This window comes from Ovis canadensis, chromosome X (genome assembly GCF_042477335.2).
Source record: "Ovis canadensis isolate MfBH-ARS-UI-01 breed Bighorn chromosome X, ARS-UI_OviCan_v2, whole genome shotgun sequence".
NCBI lineage: Eukaryota > Metazoa > Chordata > Mammalia > Artiodactyla > Bovidae > Ovis > Ovis canadensis.
The window spans coordinates 58,371,595-58,387,770 of record NC_091727.1 but is presented as its reverse complement, the minus strand read 5'-3'; the positions used below and the strand labels follow the sequence as shown (position 1 = coordinate 58,387,770).

General features: G+C 41.1%; 1 pseudogene; it reads left to right on the top strand.

Annotated features, from left to right (window-relative positions):
• Positions 1-16,176, top strand: part of LOC138930727 (protein fem-1 homolog A-like) — a 38,557-nt pseudogene that overhangs the window by 20,303 nt on the left and 2,078 nt on the right.

Below are 16,176 nucleotides of genomic sequence, written 5' to 3'. Positions count from 1 at the left end.
TTTAAACATTGACTAGTTTGATTTCCTTGCAATCCAAGGGACTCTCAATATGGTGTGTGATCCCTGAAAGGAAGACTAGAGCAGTAGCAACTTTAAAAGATGTTCACCTCAATTCAGGGCATGTGCTACCCATTTTCTTTATAGTAGGGGAAGAAAAAGGTTTTCTTGACTTCTTAGGGTCCCTGGCTGAATCGGAAATTTAAACTGACAGAGACAGATTAAGAAAAGAAAAGCATACACATTTGTTTGTAAGTTTTACAAGTTGTGGGAGCCTTGATAAGGGAATGAAGACACGAAGGAACAGTTAGACCTGAGGAGTTCTAGAGTTCTATGCTGGGTGAGATGAAGACTGGATGGTTGTGGAGGAATATGATAAGTCAGAGAGTATGATGTAAATTTAGTAACTGGGAGAGACAGCACAAACTGTTTCTTAAGGTCCCTTTGTTTTCTGAGATAAGGATGTTCTTTTAGTCTGGGTGTAGCCAGGGAACCACTCATCTGAGGGCTCAATGACCTGCTTCAGGGAAGAAGGGCAAGGGGGAAGGTCGGAGTGACCTCACTGCTTCAGCTGTTTTCTCAAAGTCTTTCAGCTTAGAGTATTCTATTCACCAAGGTGCCATGTTTGGGGGTAGCACATCCTGAAGCCCATCTATAACTCTAGATCTTAAGTTTTTTCTCACTTTTAAGATAAAGGCTAGGGAAATTTTTCAGGGCAGTGGGGCTGACCTCAAGAATTTATCTATAATTTTTTGGGTCAGTTTCTCTCTTGGCAGCAGGTCGTCTTCATCAGCATGATAGATCCAGTATGGGGGAGTAGAGCCCTGATGCCAGTCATTGCCTCATCAGTGGTTTCCTATAGAAGTTTGTCTTGGTGAAATCTCCCCAAGAAGCTGAACTATAGCAGGCAGGATCTACTGCAGAAACATCTGAGTCCTTTGACTGTGGTTTCTCAATGGATCTGTGGTAGGCATGGTAGACTGTAGATGAACTGAGCCATAAGACATTTCAGCTTCTGTTGCAACAATCTTCACATCCCCTCCTGCTCCTCGCTCAACCAACCAGCCAAAGCTGTCACCATGTGCCTGGCTTCTGCCCATACTGCTCATGAGTTTCTGTCCTTTTTCCCTGAGTATAGATGCTCACCTCTGAAGCTATTGTCTGAAGAAGTGTTGCGAGCCACATCTGCCCTCCCCCAAATCTTAGTACAGACTTTCTGCACTTTACTTGTGCTTTGCTTTATTGTGCTTTACAGATATCATGAGTTTTTTCTTTTTTTCAATTCTTTTCCATTATAGTTTATTACAAGATATTGAATATAGTTCCCTGTGCTATATAGTAGGTGCTTGTTGTTTATTTATTTTATATATGGTAAACTTTTATTTTTTTCAATTTTAAAATATTTATTTATTTTTACTTGTTTGATGATTGCTTTACAATATTAGTTTGATTTCTCTCATACATCAACATATATTAACCATAGGTATACATATGCTCCCTCCCTTTTAAATCTCCCTCCCACCTCCCACCTATTCCCACCCCTTTAGGTTATTACAGAGCCCCAGTCTGAGTTCCCTGAGTCATACAGCAAATTCCCATTGGCTATCTATCTGCATGTGTTACTGTATGTGTTTGTATGTGTACTGTATTTGCATGTGTTACCCTCATGTCCATGCTACTCTCTCCGTTTATCTCACCCTTTCCCTCTTCTCTCCCACCCAATTTTTATTTTTAATTTTTTAAATTTATTTATTTTAGTTGGAGGCTAATTACTTTACAATATTGTAGTGGTTTTTGCCATACATTGATATGAATCAGCCATGGGTGTACATGTATTCCCCATCCTGAACCCCCCTCCCACCTCCCTCTCCATCCCATCCTTCTGGTCATCCCAGTGCACCAGCCCTGAGCATCTGTCTCATGCATTGAACCTGGACTGGCGATCTGTTTCACATATGATAATATGCATGTTTCAATGCTATCCTCTCAGATCATCCCACCCTCTCCCTCTCCCACAGAGTCCAAAAGACTGTTCTATACATCTGTGTCTCTTTTTCTGTCTCGCATATAGGGTTATCGTTACCATCTTTCTAAATTCCATAATATGCGTTAGTGTACTGTATTGGTGTTTTTCTTTCTGGCTTACTTCACTCTGTATAATAGGCTCAAGTTTCATCCACCTCATTAGAACTGATTCAAATGTATCCTTTTTAATGGCTGAGTAATATTCCACTGTGTATATGTACCACAGCTTTCTTATCCATTCATCTGTTGATGGACATCTAGGTTGCTTCCATGTCCTGGCTATTATAAACAGTGCTGTGATGAACACTGGGGTACACATGTCTTTTATATATGGTAATGTACATCTGTTAATTCCATACCCCCAATTAACACCTCCTACTTTGGTAACCATTAAGTTTGCTTTCTGTGTCTATGAGTCTGCTTCTGTACTGTGGGTTTGTTTTTTAAAAGAACCAAATTGACAGTTTGTGGGCAACTGGGCATTCAGCATGTCTGTTGGCACCATTTTTCCAATAACATTTGCTCACTGCCTGTCTCTGTGACTCATTACAGTAATTTTTGCAATATTTCAAACTTTTCATTATTGTTATACTTGTTATGATGATCTATGATCAGTGATCTTTGACGTTACTACTAATCCATGACTCTAGATTGGCAAACTTAGACGATAAATGTATATGTTCAAACTGCCTTGCTTCCTGTCCCTCTCCCTCTCCTCAGGCCTCTCTTTCCCTGAGACATAATAATATTGAAAATTAGGCCAGTTGATAAACTTACAATTTGCCTCTAAGTGTTAAAGTGAAAAGAAGAGTCTCTCACTTCGAATCAAAATCTAGAGATGATTACACTTAGTGAAGAAGGTGCATCAGAATTTGAGGCAGGCTGAAAGCTAGGCCTCTTATACCAGTTACTGAAGTTGTGAATGCAAAGGGAAAGTTCTTGTAGGAAATTAAAAGTGATGCTCCAGTGCACACATAAATGATAAGAAAGAGAAACAGCCTTACTGCTGATACAGAGAAGATTTTCATGCTTTGGAGAGAAAATCAAACCAGCCACAACATGCCCTTAAGCCGAAGCTTAATTCAGAGCAAGGCTGTAACTCTTCTATTTTGTGAAGCCTGAGAGAGTTGAATGAAGCTTCAAAGGAAAAGTCTGAATCTAACAGAGGTTGGATCATGAGGGTTAATGAAAGCTGTCTCCAAAACATAAAAGTGCAAGTTGAATTAGCAAGTGCTAATGTAGAAGCTGCAGAAACTTATCCAGAAGATCTAGTTAAAATAACTAATAAAAGTGGCTACACCAAACAACAAATTTCCACTGTAGTGAAACAGCTTTATATCAGAAGAAGATGTCATCTAGGACTTTCATAGTTAGAGAAAATTCAATACCTGACTTGAAAGTTTCTAAGGACAAGCTGGCTCTCTTTTAAGGGCTAATGCAGCTGGTAACTTTAAGAAAGAAGCCCATGCTCATTGAGCAGTCTGAAAATCCTAGGGCTCTTAAGAATTAGGTTAAATCTATTCTACCTGTCCTTTGTAAATGGGCTTCCCTGGTGGCTCAGACAGTAAAGAATCTGACTATGATGACAGTGAAGAAGACCTGGTTTCGATGCCTGGGTAGGGAAGATCTCCTGGAGAAGGGAATGGCAACCTACTCCAGTCTTCTTGCCTGGGAGAATCCCGTGGACAGAGGAGCCCGGTGGGCTACAGTCCATGGGGTCACAGAGTTGGACATGACTGACAGACTAACATTTTCACTTTCACTCTACCTATCCTCTGTCAGTGGAACAACAAAGCCTGGATGACAGCACATCTGTTTACTGCATGGTTTACTGAATATTTTAAGCCTGTTCTTGAGACATATTGCTCAGAAAGATAAAAAGATTGCTTTCAAAATATTACTGCTCACTGGCAATGGACCAGTCACCCAAAAGCTCTAACGGAGATGTACAATGAAATAAATGTTGTTCTCATGCTTGCTAACACCTTATTCATTCTACAACTCATGGATCAAGGAGTAATTTTAGCTTAAGTCTTATTATTTAGGAAATACATCTCATAATGCTTTAGCTGCCATAGGTAGTGATTCCTCAGATAGATCTGGACAAAGGCAATTGAAAACATTCTGAAAAGGTTTCACCGTTCTAGATGCCATTAAGAACATTCATGACTCATGGGAGGATGTCAAAATATTGACATTAACAGGAGTTTGGAAGAAGTGGGTTCAACTCTCATGGATGATATTGAGGGTTTTAGAACTTCACTGAAGGAAGTAACTGCAGATATCAGAAATAGCAAGAGAATTAGAATTTGAAGTAGAGCCTGAAGATGTGACTTAAGTGCTGCAATCTCATTGTAAGCTTGAATAGATGAGCAGCTGCTTCTTATGTGTGAGCAAAAAAATAGTTTTTTGAAATAGACTCTACTACAGGTGAAGATGCTATGAAGATTTCTGTATATGACATAAACTTAGCTGATAAAACAGGGTTTGAGAGGACTGACTCACATTTTGATAAAAGTTCTACTGTGGGTAAACTGCTATATCAAACAATGTCAGATGCTGCAGAGAAGTTGTTCATGAAAGGAAGAGATAGTGAGGCAAATTTCATTTCTGTCTCATTTTAAGAAATGACACAGTCACCCCAACCCTCAGCAACCACTATCTTAGTACCCATCAAAACCAGTACCCATCAAAATCAAGGCAAGACTCTCCATTAGCAAGATGATTATGACTCACCGAAGACTCAGATGATGGTTAGCATCTTTTAGGCCTAAGTGCTGTTCTGTGCTCAGTCGTGTTTGACTCTTTGCCACACCGTGAACTGTAGCCCTTGGAATTTTCCAGGCAAGAATACTGGAATGGGTTGCTATTTCCTACTCCAAGGGATCTTCCTGACCCAGGGATCGACTCACCATCTCTTGATCGACCCACCATCTCTTGCATCTCCTCTTCTGGCAGGCAGATTCTTTACCACTGTGCCACCTGAGAAGCCCTTTAGGAATAATTTCTTGATTAATTAACTTACATTGCTTTTTAAGATACAGTGCTGCTGAACACTTAAAGACTACAATATGATATAAAGGTAACTTTTATACGCACAGGGAAACCAAAAATTTGTGTCTCACTTTTTTGTGATACTCACTTTATTGTGGTGGTCTGGAACACCCACCTCTGAGGTATGCCTGTACATAAGAGGCATAATGAGGCAAATTTCACAAGGCCTGCACAATAAGAGGCTTGAGAGTGTATACAATAAGTTACACTTGAGACTGACCACAGTTTGGTGAGGAAGTCCCCCATCTAGAAGAATTAAGACCAACCTTACATAACACTATTGAGGCAGCTGTCTTTAAACCTGCTTAATGGTACTTTGTATGCAATAACTTCTTCAGTTCCTCCCCACTGACTGGCAGTAAAGCGGAGGACCATTTATTGACCATACAATTTGATCAACATTTCCACTACTGATTCCGGAGACTTCTCTCAAATCTCCTGAATTTGCCTCTGTCCATTTTCTATCATTCCTGTAACAAACTGCCATAACCTCAGTGGCTTAAAACAACAGAAAATTTTACTATTGTCGTTCTGAAGTCTTAAATGACTCCCACTGGGCTAAAGTCAAGATGTTGGCAGATATGGGTTCATTTTTTAAAAATTTCATTACTTTTGTCTGTGCTGGGTCTTCGTTGGTGGTTGGTGCGTGGGCTTTTCTCTAGTAGCAGCAAGCGAGGGCGACTCTTTGTTGCTGTGTGTGGACTTATTGTGGAGGCTTCTCTTGTTGCAGAGCACAGGCTCTAGGTGTCTGGGCTTCTGTAGTTGCAGCACATGGGCTCAGTATTTGCGGTTCCCAGGCTCTAGAGCGTGGGCTCAGTAGCTGTGGTACATGGACTTAGTTGATCCGTGGCATGTGGGATATTCCCAGATCAGGGGTCAAACCTTGTCTCCTGCATTGGCAAGCAGATTCTTCACCACTGAGCCACCAGGGAAATCCAGATGTGTTCTTTTCTGAAGGCTCAAGGGAAGAATCAATTGCTTTGCTCTTTCTAGCTTTTAGAGGTCACACATATTCCTTGATATGGTTCACTTCATCCTTAATACCAGCAACAGCGGGTTGGATATTCTCATGCTACATTACTCTAGCCTTCTTGTCTACCTCACTCCTACACTTTTAAGGACTCTTTACCTTGGCCCCACCCAGAAAGGCCAAAATAGTATCCTTGTTTTAAGGTCAGTTGATTAGCAACCTTAATTCCATCTGCAGCCTTAATTTCCCCTTGCCATGTAGTACAACATATCCACATGTTGCAGAGACTAGGATGTGGACATCTCTGGGGCAGGGACGTCCACAAGTCCCTTATATTTCCTTTTCCAGAAAGCCACATATCTGTGCACAGCACATCCTAATCACCAAAACTTCCAAGAACTGTGAAAGGTCCAAGATTCTATCCTACATGCAACCTAACAAGTGAGCTGGCCACGGTGTTATGGCTGCTGATAGAAGACATGAGACTCCTGGGACAGAGTCCAATGACTTTAATACTCATAGCATTAGTGGTAACCAGAGTATGAACATTTTCACCAGTTCCCCAAGCTTCAGTTCCCACAGGGTAATGCAGAAGGCCAGATGATGCCTGCATGTGCATTAGGTTCCATCATAGGGGAAGCACCCGTAGTGAATGGGCATCGATTGAGTCTTTCATAAAGGGTAGTAAGCCTCCCTGAATCTTGCCTTGAGGAAGAAATGTCTTGGGCACAATTTCTAGTATAACCTGCCCTTTGTTCTAGAGAGGGTGACTCTATCTTCTAAGGCTGTTCACTATATAAATATCTCTGAAAATATAGTTTGGAAAAAAGGCAATCTTGGGTCTGCTTGAAAGATATACAGAAATTGAGATTTGTGAAGAATTCTCTCGCAATAATCTCTGAAGTTCCTTTTAATCTGGAACTGATGTAATGCGCTCTACCTTGGTTACATTTTTGTTGAAGCAACTGGGCCATTTGCCCTGAACTATGTTCCACCTTTTGGAATTTTCTAATTGTATTCTTGTGGTGTTACTTCATAGTTCCCATGTCCCTATGTTAACATGAACTGATAATTTTAGAGGTTTGATCAATACAGATTCAATTTTTAGGCAAACATACTTCAGAAGTGGTATTGAATGCTTGTTAATTCATCCCTCCAGATGGCACGTAATGCCTGGCTATCTCTCTCGGTGTATTGAGTTGTTGTCAACCCAATCCACAGATTTTAAATCTATGGATTTGAATTCTATTTCCTTAAATCCATTTCCTTCTCCAGGGGATCTTCCCACCCAGGGATCTAAGCAGGGTGTCCTGCATTGCGGGCAGATTCTTTATCATCTGAACCATCAGGGAAGCCCCACATATTTTGGATATTAACCACTTATCAGACATACAATTTGCAAATAATTTTTCCCATTCAGTATACTGCCTTGTCATTCTGTGGAAGGTTTCATTTGCTATGCATAAACTTTTTAGTTTGGTATATTCCCACTTGATTATTTTTGTTTTTGTTGCCTTTGATTTTGGTGTCAAATCCAAGAATTTATCTCCACACGTTATGTCAAGGAGCTTACCACCTATGATTTTATCAGAACTTGTATGGTTTTAGGTCTTATGATCAAGTCTTTAATCCATTTTCAGTTAACTTTGATGTGTGGTGTAAGAGAGTGTTCCAGCTTCATTCTATCGCATGTGGCTGTCCAGTTTTCCTGAACCATTAATTGAAGAGATTGCCCTTCCATTTTCATTTTCCTTGCTCCTTTGGTAAAAATCAATTGACCATCAATGTGTGGGTTTATCTGTTCCATTGATCTGTATATCTGTTTTCATACCACAATCAAGTTTGTCAGCACACTCATCACCTCACAGAGTTACTTTGTGTGTGTATGTGTGTGGTGTGTGAATACTTAAGTTAATTTTTGTATATGGTGTGCATTGTGGATCACAGTTTGTTTTCTCTTCCAAAATGTTTATCTACTTGTTCTAGCACAGTTTTTTTAAAAAGGTTTTCCTTTTCCCCATTGAAGTACTTTAACTTTTTTCATAAATTAGTTGTCCATTTGTGTGAAAATCTGTTTCTGGACGTCTATTCTGTTTCATTAATATATGTGTCTGTACTTACATCAGTAACACACTGTCTTAATTATTGTAGATTTAAGGTAAGTCTTAACATTACATAATAGAAATCCTCCATGATAATCCCTGCTTTGTGTATTCTAGTTCCTTTGTATAGAAATATAAATTTCTAACATCTCCATTTCAGTTTTCACCAAAAAGATGACAAATAATTAGTTGAACAAGTAGAAGACAAATGAGTAAAGTGATATAAAATTTCAACAACACTCAATCAAGTTGACATATATTAGAGAACACTGTACCCATTCCTGGCTGAATATGCATTCTTCTCTTGGGACACATGAAACATTCTTCTAGATAGACCATGTGTTGAAATCGGACAGAGTACGTTTTCCAACTCTTCATGGGCTTCATAGTCAACAAAAGTGTCCGAAATGCAGTATTTCGGTGCAATTTCAAAGCAACAGAATGATCTCTGTTTGTTTCAAAGGCCAAGCATTCAATCACAGTAATCCAAGTCTAGTCAACAATCAGTAATGCTTAAGAAGCTGAAGTTGAACAGTTCTATGAAGACCCACAAGACCTTCTAGAACTAACACCCAAGAAAGATGTCCTTTTCATTATAAGGAACTGGAATGCAAAAGCAGGAAGTCAAGAGATACCTGGAGTAACAGGCAAATTTTGCCTTGGAGTACGGAATGAAGCAGGACAGAGGCTAATAGAGTTTTGCCAAGAGAACACACTCATCATAGCAAACACCCTCTTCCAACAACACAAGAGATGACTTCATATGGATATCACCAGATGGTCAATACAGAAATTAGATTGATTATATTCTTTGCAGTCAAAGATGGAGAAGCTCTATATGGTCAGCAAAATCAAGACTGGGAGCTGACTGTGGCTCATATAAAAACTCCTGATTGCCAAATTCAGACCTAAATTGAAGAAAGTAGGGAAAACCACTAGACCATTCGGTTATGACCTAAATAAAATTCCTTATGATTATACAGTGGAAGTGACAAATAGATTCAAAGGATTAGATCTGATAGAATGCCTGAAACACTATGGATGGAGGTTCATGACATTGTACAGGAGGCAGTGATCAAGACCATTGCCAAGAAAAAGAAATGTAAAAAGGGCAAAACAGTTGTCTGAGGAGGCCTTACAAATAACTGAGAAAAGAAGAGACCCTAAAGGCAAAGGAGAATAGGAAAGATACACTCATTTGAATCCACAGTTCCAAAGAATAGCAAGGAGAGATAAGAAAGCCTTGCTCAGTGATCAATGCAAAGAAATAGAGGAAAGCAATAGAATGGGAAAGATTCGAGATCTTTTCAAGAAAATTAGAGATACCAAGGGAACATTTCATGCAAAGCTGAGCACAATAAAGGACAGAAATGTTAGGGACCTAACAAAAGCAAAAGCTATTAAGAAGAAGTGGCAAGAATACATAGAAGAACTATATGAAAAAGATCTTAGTGACCCAGATAACCACAACGGTGTGATCACTCACCTAGAGTCAGACATCCTGGAAAGTGAAGTCAAGCGGGCCTTAGGAAGCATCATTACGAACAAAGCTAGTGGAAGCGATGTAATTCCAGTTGAGCTATTTCAAATCCTAAAAGATGATGCTGTAAAAGTGCTCTACTCAATATGCCAGCACATTTGAAACCCTCAGCAGTTGCCACAGGACTTTAAAAGGTCAGTTGTCATTCTGTTCTCAAATAAAGGCAATGCCAAAGAATGTTCAAACTGCCACAAAATTGTACTCACGGTACACACTAGCAAAGTAATGCTCAAAATTCTCCAAGCCAGGCTTCAACTGTACGTGAACAGTGAACTTCCAGATGTTCAAGCTAGCTTTAGAAAAGGCAGAGGAACCAGAGATCAACTTGTCAACATCCGCTGGATCACTGAGAAAGCAAGAGCATTCCAGAAAAACATCTACTTCTGCTTTATTGACAACAGCAAAGCCTTTGACTGTGTGGATCACAACAAACTGTGGGAAATTCTTCAAGAGATGGGGATACCAGACCACCTAACCTGCCTCCTGAGATATCTGTATGCAGGTCAAGCAGCAACAGTTAGAACTGGACATGGAACAACAGACTGGTTCCAAATTGTGAAAGGAGTACAACAAGGCTGTATATTATCACCCTGGTTATTTAACTTATATGCAGAGTACATCATGAGAAATGCTGGACTGGAGGAAGCATAAGCTGGAAACAGCATTGCCGGGAGAAATATCAATAACCTCAGATAGGCAGGTGACACCAGCCTTATGGCAGAAAGTGAAGAAGTAAAGAGCCTCTTGATAAAGGTGAAAGAGGAGAGTGAAAAATCTGGCTTAAAACTCAACATTCAGAAAGCCAAGACCATGGCATCCAGTCCCATTACTTCCAGTCCCATGGCAAATAGATGGGGAAACAGTGGAAACAGTGAAAGGCTTTATTTTATTCTCCAAAATCACTGCAGATGTTGCCTGCAGCTGTGAAATTAAAAGATGCTTGCTTCTTGGAAGAAAAGCCAACCTAGACAGCATATTGAAAAGCAGAGACATGACTTTGCCTACAAAGGTCCGTCTAGTCAAAGCTATGGTTTTTCCAGTAGTCATGTATGAATTTGAAAGCTGTACTAAAAAGAAAGCTGTACTAAAAAGAAAGCTGAGTGCTTAAGAATTGATGATTTTGAACTGTGGTGTTGGAGAAGACTCTTGAGAGTCCCTTGGACTGCAAGGAGATCCAACCAGTCCATCCTAAAAGAAATGATTCCTGAATATTCATTGGAAGGACTGATGCTGAAGCTGAAACTCCAATACTTTCACTACCTGATGCAAAGAACTGACAGTGGAAAAGACCCTGTTGCTAGAAAGAATGAAGGCAGGAAGAGAAGGGGCTGACTGAGGATGAGATGGTTAGGTGGCATCACCGACTCGATGGACATGATTTTGAGCAAATTTCAGGAGTTGGTAATGGACAGGGAAGCCTGGTGTGCTGCAGTCCATGGAGTCACAAAAGAGTCGGACATGACTGAGTGACTGAACTGAATTGAACATTTTCCAACAACTATGGAATTAAGTTAAAATTGACCCAGAAAAAAAGGCATCAAGAGAAAATGCCTGTATTTTTGAAGACTAAATGAAAGCAGCAGCAGTGGGAGCTATGTAAATTGAGAAAAAAGTGTTGATGTTGGGCTTTCCTGGTGGTCCAACGGTTAAGAGCCCACTTTCGAGACAAAGGCCTCCTGTTCAAGTGACCCTGTGCACTAAAACTACTGAGGTTGCACTTTAGAACCCAGGAACCAACCTCAGAGCCCATGCACACCAGCCACTGAAGCCTGTGTGCTCAGAGCCTGTGCTCTGCAACAAGAGAGGCCACTGCAATGAGACGCGTTCGCATTGCACCTGGATGGAAGCCCCCGCTTGCCACAACTAGAGAAAGCCCATGCACGGGAACAAAGTCCCCACCACAGCCAATGACAAATAAACAAATAAAATTTTATATAGTGTACATGCCTCCTTCAAAACAGAATAAAACACAAATTCCCCATTAACATGAGCAACAAAATAAAATAAACTTCAAATCCTGGACAAAAATATTTTTTCTCCCTTTCAATCACATTATTTATTTATTTATTATTGGAGTATAGTTGCTTTGCACTGCTGTGTTAGTTTCTGCTCTACAGCAAACTGAATCAGGTATACACACTACTATGTATAAAGTAGATAACTAATGAAATTTATTATTTTTTAAATGAAAGACTACTATGTACAATGGATGGCAGAAATTTATGACTAGATTTTTCATTCTATACATTATGTGTTCAGTTTAATTCAGTTCAGTCACTCAGTCATGTCCGACTCTTTGCAACCCCATGAACTACAGCACGCCAGGCCTTCCTGACCATCACCAACTCCCGGAGTTCACCCAAACCCATGTCCACTGAGTTGGTGATGCCATCCAACCATCTCATCCTCTGTCGCCCCCTTCTCCTCCTGCCCTCAATCTTTCCCAGCATCAGGGTCTTTTCAAATGAGTCAGCTCTTTGCATCAGGCGGCCAAAGTATTGGAGTTTCAGCTTCAGCATCAGTCCTACCAATGAACAGCCAGGACTGATCTCCTTCAGGATGGACTAGTTGGATCTCCTTGCAGTCGAAGGGACTCTCAAGAGTCTTCTCCAACAACACAGTTCAAAAGCATCAATTTTTCAGTGCTCAGCTTTCTTTATAGTCCAACTCTCACATCCTTACATGACTACTGGAAAAACCTTAGCCTTGACTAGATGGACCTTTGTGGACAAAGTAATGTCTCTGCTTTTTAATATGCTGTCTAAGTTGGTCATAACTTTCCTTCTAAGGAGTAAGCATCTTTTAATTTCATGGCTACAATCACTATCTGTAGTGATTTTGGAGCCCAGAAAAATAAAGTCAGCCACTATTTCCGCTGTTTCCCCATCTATTTGCCATGAAGTGATGGGACCGGATGCCATGATCTTTGTTTTCTGAAGGTTGAGCTTTAAGCCAACTTTTTCACTCTCCTCTTTCACTTTCATCAAGAGGCCCTTTAGCTCTTCTTCACTTTCTGCCATAAGGGTGGTGTCATCTGCATATCTGAGGTTATTGATATTTCTCCCAGCAATCTCGATTCCAGCTTGTGCTTCCTCCAGCCCAGCATTTCTCATGATGTACTCTGCATATAAGTTAAATAAGTAGGGTGACAATATAAAAATCATAGCCCATGAGGTATTATGGTAAAACTTACTAAAAACAATTTCTTATCTTTCTCTTGTCCCCCTGTGCTGACTTGGTCACCCCAAATGGGGCTGTGTTTACAGGTGTCAGTGTCCTTTGAGGACATGACCGTGAACTTCAGCAGAGAGGATTTGCATCAACTGAACTCTGCACAGAGGTTCCTGTACCAGGACATGATGTTGAAAACTACAGCCACCTCCTCTCACTGGGTATGTGCAGCTACCCTGTGAATTTTGAGGACCCTGTTATGAGTAAAATTGTATCCATCCAGAAAATATGTTGATGTCCTAACCCCCACTATTTCTGAATGTGACCTAATTAGAAATAGGGTCTGAGAGGGTAACAGGTAGGAAGCATAGAAGTCCTAGAGCGGCAGGAGAAATAAACTGCAAGTGGCAGACATTCACTTTCCTTCTCCAATTTTAATTCTGTGTTGACGACACCTGGTTCAGAATTGAGCTAACCAATATCTTTCCTATGGAAAAGTTTTTCTTAAGCTATGTTAATGAAACCATGAATTTGCTTTGGAACCTACCTTTCTTCAAAATGGTTCTGCCTAAGAATAACTTTTTTTTTTCTTTACTCAACCCTTGGACTGATAATGGCTCAAGAAATCAGTATTCATGTCAATTGTTTTATGGCCGGGGGATGACACAACTTGGGCCATCCTATCTCAAAAATGCATATTGTGGGAGAGGGCCCTGGTGAAACTCCCTCAGCCTTGAGGTGTCTCTCTTTTCTGATTAATAAGCTTGCTAACAGACATGAAACACTTTGCTAAAAAACTAGCAAGAGGGCATTCTTTATGTCCCTTTCTGATGTCCATGTCAGAAGCTTTCTCTATCTCTCTTATACTTTAGCAAAATTCTGTTACACAAAAAATTTCAGTGGGCAAGCCTTATCTCTGGCCCTGGATCGAATTCCTCTCCTTCAGAGGCCACAAATCCTGGCATAGCACAGGGACTGCAGCAGTAACCTATCAGGTCTTTCAAGAAGTAATCAAGCTAGAATGAGGTCGTTACATGAGCCCTAATCCAATATGTCTGACATTTTTACAAAAAAGGAAAGTGTAGACACAGAGACACACAAACACACAGGAGAGTTCGCGTGGAGGAACACAAGTGAGCTTCCCTGGTGGCTCCCCACCCAAACCCTGCCCCTAATTCACCCACCTCTGCCTCTGAGCCCACCCACATGCTGCCCTTGATCTTGCCCACCCTGCTCCTCCTCCTGTCCACATCATGCCTTTGAAACTTCAGCTTCATCATCAGTCTTCCAATGAATATTCGGGGATGATTTCCTTTAGAATTCACTGGTTTGATCTCCTTGCAGTCCAAGGGACTCTCAAGAGCCCTCTCCAGCACCAATATTTACCAGAAAAGGCAAGCATAATTAGCCTGAGGGCAACTTATTGAAGTTTGTGGTTCACCAGGTTCTACGTCCAAGATTCCCTCAATCAGTTGACTTTGAGCCTTTTGCCTATTATTCCCTAGCCGAGGGTTTCGTCCTAGGCTTTCCTGATTCCCTTGTTCCTGCAGGGTCTGCATTCTCAGGAACCTCTTTCTCCAGTCCCTCTTCCAGTGTCTTGGCATAATGTAATAATGACATACGGTTTTCCCATCTACCTTGGCTCCCTTCACATGTTGTCCAGAGTAGGGCTTCTTCCCTCAGAAAATAGTTGTAACCAAGTGGCTAACACAGTGATATTTAACTGCTTCTTTTCTCCTTCCTCTTTCTCTACATGGTCCCTGAATTGAGCAGCTCCTGCTAGGTTTTATGTAGTATTCGGTCCTGCTGCTGCTGCTGCTGCTAAGTCGCTTCAGTCATGTCCAACTCTGTGTGACCCCACAGATGGCAGCCCATGAGGCTCCCCCGTCCCTGGGATTCTCCAGGCAAGAACACTGGAATGGGTTGCCATTTCCTTCTCCAAGGTTGACACAAAGTAAATAAGACCAGTGGGTGATTTTGAACTACCCCTGGATCCATGATGGTAAATTTTGGGAAGCCTCAACAAACTGCCAATGGAAATCAACTGGGAGATCACTAGTCTTCTGGATACACTGCTGTGATTTCTCCCAGCTCACTTTTCTTAGAAGCACTTCAGCTATGGCCATTTGCAGGCCCTCTCAGTGGGTCCCTCGAGCATTCAGTTCTTCCATTATGTGGGAGGTGGCATAGAGTCAGAGTCTTTTTTCTTTCTTTTTTTTTAAAGTAATTCATTTCTTTTAATTGGAAGATAATTACTTTACAATATTGTAGTGGATTTTGCATCCATAGACACATTATTTTCGCCACATTGCCCCTGATGTGGTAGGTCACATTCCGGTCCTGACATGCCTGCTCCATCAAACAACCAAAGCTGCTGCTTGCAGAATTCTCTGCAACTACCATTGCACATCCCCATATGAAGGGCTGTAAACCGAAAACACACTGCCAGGTACTTGTGCAAGCTTCTGTGGTCTTCCCTGGGCTCAGGAAAAGAAGCCCTCAGTGAATAATGTAGGGGAGTTGAACAGCATGTAGAGTTGTACTGTTTCAACCCTGGGTAGCTACTTGATGGCATCTGCTTTATTGGCTAAGTGGTTAGGGAAGGCTAGCTGTCTTCAGGAAAAAATGTAGAATTAGATGACTCCTGGGTTTCCTTTCCCAGTTATTCCTTAATAATATTGCTTTATCATCTCTGCTTTCCCAGCTGTATAGTTTGTGGATAAGAAAATATTCTTGGAGGTCACAATCTAGGCTAAGCATGAAATGGAATCAGAGCTAGGGCATGACAAACACACACCTCACACAGGGAGATAATTCATTACTGTCTCCTTGTCCTTCTTTGCAGGGAAATCTACTGATTAACCGCCCATCTTGAAGATCATAGCTTCGCCCTTACTAGGAGTCAGATTGAGGCGTGAAGATGAAGAGCTGCCATGGAAAGGGAGCAAAAGGAGGGGAGACAGCAGAGAAAGGAGGAGGAGGGTTTGGAGAAAGAGAAAGAGACTTTAATTCTCCCACTTCCTCTTCCATTTTGCTCCATCTTCCCAAATGAATTTTTACCTTCTTCTTAGGAGGATATGCATCCTGTAAACATTAGTAATTCCTTTGCTGGGAATGAAGGTGCAATTGTAGTCACTCAGTCATGTCCAACTCTTTGCAACAATATGGACAGTTGCCAGCCAGTCTCCTCTGTCCGTGGGATTCTCCAGGCAAGAATACTGGAGTGGGTTGCCATTCCCTTCTCCAGGGGATCTCCTGACCCAGGGATCAAACCCGGGTCTCCTGCGTTGTAAGCAGATTCTTTACTGTCTGAGCTA